Raw genomic sequence first — 9228 nt, forward strand, 5'->3', positions numbered from 1 at the left:
ACTTTATTGAAAGTACTTCGTAAAAGTGCTTTTGTTAAAGTACTTTTAGAAAAGTACTGTTGTAGAAGTGATTTGTAAAAGTGCTTTTATAAAAGTACTTTCGTAAAAGTGCTTTGTAAGAATGCTTTTGTAAAAATACTTTTATAAAAGTACTTTTGCAGAAGTGTTTTTATAAAAGTGCTTTCATAAAAGTACTTTTATAAATGTGCTTTCGTAAAAGTTGTTTCATAAAGGTGCTTTCGTAAAAGAGCTTTTATAAAAGTGCTTTCATAAAAGTATTTTTTTAAGAGTACTTCTGTAAAAGTGATTTCACAAAAATGTTTTCGTGTAAAAGTGGTTTTGTAAAGGTGCTTTTATAAAACTACTTATGTAAAAGTGCTTCATAAAAGTACTTTGTAAAAATGCTTTTGTAAAAGTATTTTTATAAAGTGCTCGTAAAAATGTCATTGATTTGTTGCTATCAATCAAGTGAACCAGGTGGGATCACGGGTTAGACCGGGGGTTATTATTAAACTTGTTATTGGATCTCACACGGTTGAAATTGATTATTCTATAACTCTTTTCTTATTAGTCATCTTTGTGGAGTACTTGCTTATGTTAAATCTCTCTCTCTCTCTCTCTCTCTCTCTCTCTTCAGTGGGCTCAAAATTGGATCCTAACACTATTGGTTGGGCCTAAATTTACATGCCAGCCCAACTATAAGTTTGGTCAAAGCATGGCCTAGATTGGGACTCAACTCAAGACTACTCAAGTCATAAAGTCTAGATAGTCCTAGTCTTGAAGGTTTCTTGTTTAAGCATGTGGTTAACCAATACTTAGACAAATGGGTAAAAAATTTCAATTCAAAATATGGTTTGAAGATTTTACAATGCATAGGGTAAAATACATAAACCTCCTCTGAAGTTTTCTAACAATCATAAAAACCTCCCCTATTGTTTTGCTTTAACAAATACCTCCCCTGAACTTTTGAGAAACTCGACAAAAACCTCCCTTCCGTCACCTTCCTAGATAAAAAACATTAGATTGATGCATCGTTTTTTTTTTCAAATGCCCATTCTACCATTTTATAAATTATATTACATACAAAATTACTTAAATAATCATGTTTTAATTTAACAAAAACCTCCTATAATGGTCGTCCTCTAACATTTTTGTCGAGTTAAAATAGGGTTATTTTAATAATGTTGTATGTAAAATAATTTATAAAAAGGATAGAATTGGTATTTGGAAAATGGTGCATTAGTCTAATGTTTTTTTTTTTTGGGAAGGTAACAAAAGGGAGGTTTTTGTCAAGTTTCTTAAAAGTTCAAGGGAGGTATTTATTAAAGTGAAACTATAGAGGAGGGTTTTATGATTGTTAGAAACTTCAAAGGAGGTTTATGTATTTTACCCTAATTTTTAATAAATGATCAACTTTTTTTTAATAATTTAAAATGACATTAAGATGAAAAGATTTTACAAACACAAAATTCCAACCAACCTACTGGAATATTCCACCAAACTAACATATCTCTGGAAGACTTAGGTTTAATTTGTTGCTTTAGTTGTCATAGTGCCATATTTTGAAATTTTGAATAATAGTTAGAGATAAAAACGATTATGTAATAATATTACTTGCACAAATATGAAACTTCAAAACCTCAACTACTTTAAGTAGGTTTTATAAATCAATAAGCATTTTATTATTATGTTAAAAACCCTAATGATACTTTTAAATTGGGCAACCTGAATTGTAATCACTGTGGTCAGAATGGAGTTGTGAAGGCATTGGGAGTTTGAGAGATAACAAGAATACCACCATTGGGTTACACTAAACCATTATAATGGATGTCAATTGGTGATGAAACCAAATTGAGCTGCCTCAATTGGATTGAAAAGCCAACCTGATTTGAGTTGGTTCGATATCGATTTTTTATTAGTCAAATCCTTTGATCAAAACATCTTAACATTAAACATGGTATTATTGTGATTTAATGTACTTTTAACCCCAACAACATAAGTTTTCCTCCTTTTAGTTTTGTGTTTTTTTTTGGTAAGATGTGTTGGCTTTTTTAGAGAAAAGGCTTTCAAATCTCACATGTTTTCTTATACTTTTCCTTACTCTGTTTATTTTACTTGTATCTATAGAGTTAGGGTGACCAAATGGTTTATTTGATTAGAAACCAAATCGGCTAAACCAAAATATATATTATACAATATAATAAGATAATAAATTGCATATTTTAATATAAATACAATACAATATAATATATATTACACATATTAAATGTATTTTCAATATATAAATAATATAGAAATTGCAACCAAAATTGAAAATTTTTATTTTAACCGAACAATGCACGCCCCCATCCAAAGTTGCTAAGATTAATTGTTTTTGGTATTATTTTTATTATTTTGTCTTGTTTGTGTTTATATCTTTACTATCATTTATTTGTTTTAAGGATTGTTTAGTCCTATTACTATTTATCAGAAAACATTTTTTGTATTCATTTTCTTTTGAAAATTGGGACAAATGCGTGTGTGTTATTTTAGGACATCCAGGTGTCATTGGGCACCACATAGCCAAGCAATAAAAGAAGGGATTTTTATACTACACTCCACCTCAGATTCTGATTTAAACTGCAGACCTACAACAATTCAAAAATATAAATAGCTCCACCTACAACACACATACCCCACCCGTGAATTGACAAAAATGCTTGCAGTGGGGGAAACATCAAAAGAAAGATACGAGTGCTATTTTCTTTGAAAATGATGCAATATTACAGTCTGTTTGGTTGCCTTTTTTTCGAAAAAAATGTAGCAAAAAACCCACCCATCTTAACTTGAGAAGGTGCGAAATGAGAAAACATAAATTCCACATTTTATTGCTAAAAATAGTGACAAGACGTGGATTTTACATGACGAGGTTTTGAATTCATACGTTGCATGACAATGCACAAAACCAATTTGCAAATCAAATGAAAAAATGAACCCTATTGAAACAAACATCATTTGTTGGAACTTACATGCACCGCATTCAGATGCCAGAGGTCGATAAGAGAACTGTACCATTGCTGGTTTCGAAGAAGGAACCTTCTTATTGTTGTTTGTTTACTTCTCTTTTACCTTCATTATTTAAAAAATAGTATTTATTTATTTATTTTGCTAGGATGAGTATGGAAGAAGATAAGTTCATTTTTCCATGGTCACCTTATGTATTTTTCCTTGAAGGTCTTGAGTGTGTTTCCTCTTTGCTTGCCTTCATTTTTTTTTTTCTTTGAATGCTGTATTACTTCTTTTTGCCTCCACATTAGTCTCATTTTGTTGTTTTTTTTGTATTTTTTCCTATGCCTTTACATTGATATGAGTAAGTTTCAATCTTGCATTGATCATTAAAAATAGGTCCAAATACTCAGTTAAGAAATATGTTATTCTCTTTATTTATTTATTTTATTTTTTTTGCGTTCTTCTCTTCATATCTGGTTGAGAAAGATGTTCCGAGTAAGCAATAAGGCTAAGGTTCAAGTTAATTGCATTATCACATTTTCCTACATATATATTCTTCCCTTTTTATTTTTTCTTTTTTGTTGGTCTAAGAAATTGTTGACATTACCTACTTTAGCCTATGCATTTTTGCCTCTATTCTTTTTTTTCTTCATTGTTTCAAATGGTTGGGCTATCACATTGTTGCCTCTTTATTATTCCCATATTTTATGTAAACTAGTGGAATGACCCGTGCGAAATGCACGGGGTATTTGATATTGATGGTGATGTATGACTATACTTTTATATCCCGGGCATAGATGAAAGTTTACATACTGTTCAAGTCCTAAGACAACTATATAATGCATTAAAAAGACTATCCTCACAAAAAGGGGGGTCCAAGAAAAGAGGCATCAGTATGTTTGAGGCTCTACATCCTTAACGAAGACTTCAGCAGAAGGATCTATCTCCATATGGTCATCGACGGCACCAATCTCCTCTCCCTCGTCATCAAGAAGGTCGTCATCGCTCTACGCCTCAGAGTCCGGATCCTTGGCGGCTTCAACTGCCACTTCCTTGGTGATCTTCGACGTGGTGATGGTGCTGAGGTCGAGGTAGGGAAATTCAAGCCGAGTCAACCACCTACTGAGCTTGAACCCCTTGCAGTAGCCCACTGTCCTAGCCTCGACCAACCTTTCCAGAAGCTCCACCGAAGACTTGTACTCTTCAACTGCCTTCACCTTGGCCTCCTTCATCGCCTGAAGCAGGATTTCAATATGTTCACGTGGGCCTTAAGGTTCTCGATCTCCCTCTTTAATACCGCTTCATTCTCTTCGAGCTCCTTCTTCTCTGTCATCAGCAGAGTTAGCAGCTCCTTCTTAGCTAGCGTATCGTTCTTTAGTTGGTTGATTTCACTGTAAGCTAAGTTAAGTTCAGTGTGGGCATTATGGGAAGGCTCCTCAATTTTGAGAGCCCGCTTTAGGTTCACCTCGGACTGGTAGGCCAAGGCGTGGATAGAGGAGTTCACCTGCCAAGAGAAGAAAACAAGCATCAGTATACAAAAATTCTAAGTACAAGGCAACTTGAAAGATAAGTTAAAGAACTTACCACCATACAATATGTGGCCGCTTGGGCTCCGAGCTGAGCAACTGACAAGTCAGCCAAACGAGCAACCTCCTTAGTAAACACCATGTCCTTGCTCTTAAGAAGGCCAAAATTTGGAGTCAAAATACTCTGGACTGGAGCATCGCTGCCTATAGAGGTGGCGATCGTTGGAACAGGCTCCAAAGATGTAGTCTCCTCGGGTATGCGGGGTGGGGTGGCCTTGATCAGGTCTTCCTAAACCAGATCGATTATGGGAGGCTGCTCGGTGACAGGTGGGTGTTTGGGCTCAGCGACCTCAGTGGTGGTAGCTTCAGCTTCTACGCGAGCCTTCTTGGAGGCTATCTTCTTCTTCTTTCCTTTTTTCATGCTTCCGAAGAGTTCATCGATGGGGATGTCATCCATGGCAACTGTGATAAAAAATGAGCTAAGTCAGATACTATACCAAAGTAAAATGATTGGAAAAAGTACAGTAAGTAGCAAACTACTAGGAGGACTTAGGCTGGCTTGCACGAGTTTCTCCTCGATCATGAAGTTTTTGAACTTCAAGTTGAGCTTCGCCCAAGATCGGACCTCCTCCCTTGTCTTCAGGTCCAGTCTAACGTTGGGTCTTGGATGGCTGCCCTCTAGTGAATTGGAAAAGGCCATCCATCGAAGTTGCAGACCATGAAGTAGCGCCTCTTCTAGGCCAAGACCTTGTTATGGAGCTAATGCAATAGTTTGTACCCAGGATCGAAGAGAAAGATGTCAAGGTCAATGGGACAATTGTAATCATGGAAAAGAAAAATGCTCCCTACAATATTACGGATGGAGTTCGGGTGTAGCTGATCTATGGTGATGTTAAAGAATTTAATAATTTTGATTATAAGAGGATGAAGTGGAAGACGCAGACCGGTTACGAGCTGCTCCTTGAAGACCACAATCTCGTTGTGATCATGATCCCAAGAAAAGTTGCCTAAGGGGATGCCATACACAAAGTCGTTAGGGAGTCTATACCGAGATACTAAGGCTAGGAGCCTGTCTGCCGTCACTGTCGACAGGCCGAAGTTGTCTGGCAGCCGACCTCGGTGTGAGGTTGAAGCTGATTTGCCAGAAGCTTCTTGCTCCTATCGAGGTGAGTCTGCCTCGGGTAGACTAAGGCCCACATCCTATCCTAAAGTGACCACCTCAGCAGGATGAGGCTCCACGATCTTAGCCAAGGTGCCCACCTCGGCCCTAATGGACTCGCCACTCCCATCTAGAAGACTTTCTAAGCTAAGGCTAGAAGACATATTGTTGTGTGATTTATGCACAATTAATTCAGGCAAGTGTACCTTAGTCAAATGTGCGTATAATGATGAGAAAAGTGTCGATCTCGCAAAGACTAGATCACAATACCAAATCAATTTTAAACTAACCTAAGTTGAACTCGTAAATCAATTGAATGAATAAAAACTAAAAGAATTAATGCAAATCCAAGAACTTAATAAAAACTGAATTGATGGATGAATGCAACTAGGGTTTAGATCTCATTGAATCAATGTTACATAGTTACCTATTTAATCCAACTCAATACCGAAATTACCCTAAGGTATATTAAACTTATTTGCATGTGATAGTGGATTTTCCTAAATTAATTAATAAGCTTTCTCAAGTCATATCAATCATTTTTTAATCCAATTCTACCATCAAATTTCTAAGTGCTTGTCAAAAGGAAAATTTTCTTTGGAAAACCTCTAATCGTAGAATGGGATTTGACTCACTAAGCTTCCTTGATTTCCACACATGAGCTAATCATCTTTCGATATCATAGTCTATCATGCGATTTTTATTGCCTAGGATCTAATTCATAACAATCCTTTGGTCAGTCATGCATGAATCATCAAATCATTAAAAGATTGGCCAATTCTTTTAAAACATTGAGCATAGCAATAAAAATTCTTCATGCAAATAATAAAGGTCTTGAATTGAATTAAACAAATAACTATATAATCGTAAGATCAAAATCCATCTGGACCATATCTAAGAGAATTTAGCTAGACATCATTCAATTCAACATACTAAAGGAAATTAAAGGGGAAACACAACAAGAACACATCTAAGAATGAATAGAATAACAAGAAAACTTTAGCCTTTGAAGGTAGAAGACAAGTGCAGCAGCTAAGCATTTCCCCCTCTTGAATTTAGATTATTCCTTTCCTTCTCTGACGTGCTGAAATTGCTTCCTCTTTTCTTCTGATGTGCTGAGATTGCTTCATCTTCTCTTCTCTATTGAATTCTCTCTAAGGATGTGCCCCTTTGCTTTGAGCCTATGGTCCTTTTTATAGTACAGTTTCCCCTCAATTTCTTCTCAATGCAGACTCCTAATTCAACACAAATTAGGTCTCCTAGTCTTTATCTCAATTGAATTTTCATCTCTTTTGCACTATCAACTGCCAGATCTAAAACTTGTAGCTCGACTTTAATTTGGTTCACGGTGGAATTAGGTTGAGTAATAAACACAAGAGTTGTAGCCCTATCTCTTAGCTTTAATTAGCCATTTGAATCACCTCAATCCGAGTTGTAGATATAGAGTTATGCCCAAAATACGGAAACTATATCAAAATAGGAAATTCCCCGATTTTTGTGCATACAAATCAAATCCGATTTCAGTGGATTCTTTCCTTCATGGCTACATCCTGGAGCATCATTGTTGCATGGTCCTTCCTTTATGATTATCTTGATTAATTAAATTTAACTCCTCCTTAAAATTGCACAATTAAGCTCCAAATCATTTTGCAAGGCAATTTCATCATAATTAGTGCAATATCATGCTAATTCCAAAAATATTATTACCCAAAATCATCAAGTTAGAGGTATACAAATATATGCTTATCACATATTAAAGGGAAGGACAACAGAATCAAAAGAGTAGAGAAAGGTGGACTCACCAAAAGGAAGACCGAAGAAAAATAGACGATCATGGAGACAGAAATAGCCGACACCGAACTGGAATACTCGAGCACAACTTCAAAAATTGTGGACTTGCGCATTTGTGATGAAGAAAATGGGCCCTTTGACCCCTATTTTATAACCAGTATATCTGGGAATCAACGGTCAAGATCAACACGATCTGACGACTCCTAGGAAAATTGGTTGCACACTTCTCGATGTTGAAAATCGATTTAGCGCATGCTTTGACGCCTGCGGAGTCTATAACCGGCTTAATGTCCACACGTACCGGGCATGTGATCTGGGTCACTTTCTGGTTGAGCCGAACAGTTAAATAGGTCCGACCAACGACTCCCCCTCGACATCACCTAGAATTCGTGCCAAATCCACCTAAGCTCGTCATGAACTCCTCGTGCCGGGTCAAAACCCTTGCCACGAGGAGGGGGGGGGGAATTGATGATGGGTAATTTGGCACAACCTAGTAAATAAATATCACGTAGACGCAATCTACCTGTAGGATGACAACTCATCAAGGGGAGCCTATTTAGTAGTATGTGGAGCTTTGACGTTTAGCCACCTCGGCGCCTAATCGAGTTTGGGGCCCAGGAATCAAAGTGACATGTAATCAATTCCAGTAGCTTCCTTGTAGACTTCGCATATTACGGGATCATACCGCATCACGACAAGGCTTATCTTCTCCCCGCCCTGATCAGGCGACGACAATAAGGTTCATTGATTGATACGTTACTCCCCAGTTGAAGCGGAAAGGGACCTTGTCCATTTAGGTCATAGATCGCAGGACTGTTTCGAGAAACCCGCGATAGATCAACCATATAAAGGCATCAATCCTTCCATGGTCTAGGTACGTGCACAATTACTTGCATCCAAGCTCTCTAGCACTCAAATTCTAACTCACAACCACATTATAACACTGACTTAAGCATTGGAACGACCTCCCCAGGTCACCCACCCTGGTCACTCTGATCACTATTTTGCAGTTTGCTCCAACTCATCACTCTGATCATTCTTGGAGCCGTGAATTACTCTTGCTCAAAGTTGAAGGATGATATATATGAGGTATATATTCTAGAAAGCCTTTGTGATGTATCTAACCATGCTAGTTCCACAGAGTTAATTCTATTGGGATTGACTTGGTCTTCAATTTCTCATTGTTCTTCCATTGTTACCTGGCATCCAATGCAATTATGGATCTGTGAAGTTTTTCAAAAGTATCAATTGATAGTATAATTCAAAATTAGCATAGTATAGTTATATCTTTGTTGAAAAATATCTGGAACAAACTGAACAATATAACTGTTTTTATATTTTTATTTCCATAGTAATGCTAGGGTTTACTATTTTTATTTCCATAAGAGAGAGATTAGGAGCATCACTGTTTTTATAGATTAGACAACTCGGGAGCAGCACTATGGTGCTGTGTACAGCAGTTGCTTTCTATTATGACTCAAAGACAACAACCTTGCTTTTACACTAACATCTATAAATGTTTTTTTTTGTTTCTTTTTGTTCGGGAAAAACTAGGATGTCAATTGGAGGATGAGGCTTCTGTTTTGGCATTGTTTACAACTTTCTAACTCTGGATAAGTCAATACCCCCTTTTATTCTAAAATATGTTTGCTTTTTATCAATAACTTTTACAAACTTGACCCTTAATCACACCTTAAGACAAAGGATAACTGTTGAACGGTCAGATCTTTGGGAAAAATTAAAGCTTCGTTTCCTATAGTCTAC

The sequence above is a fragment of the Nelumbo lutea genome, chromosome 7 (genome assembly GCF_056320005.1).
Source record: "Nelumbo lutea isolate HS-2025 chromosome 7, American lotus-T2T, whole genome shotgun sequence".
Lineage (NCBI taxonomy): Eukaryota > Viridiplantae > Streptophyta > Magnoliopsida > Proteales > Nelumbonaceae > Nelumbo > Nelumbo lutea.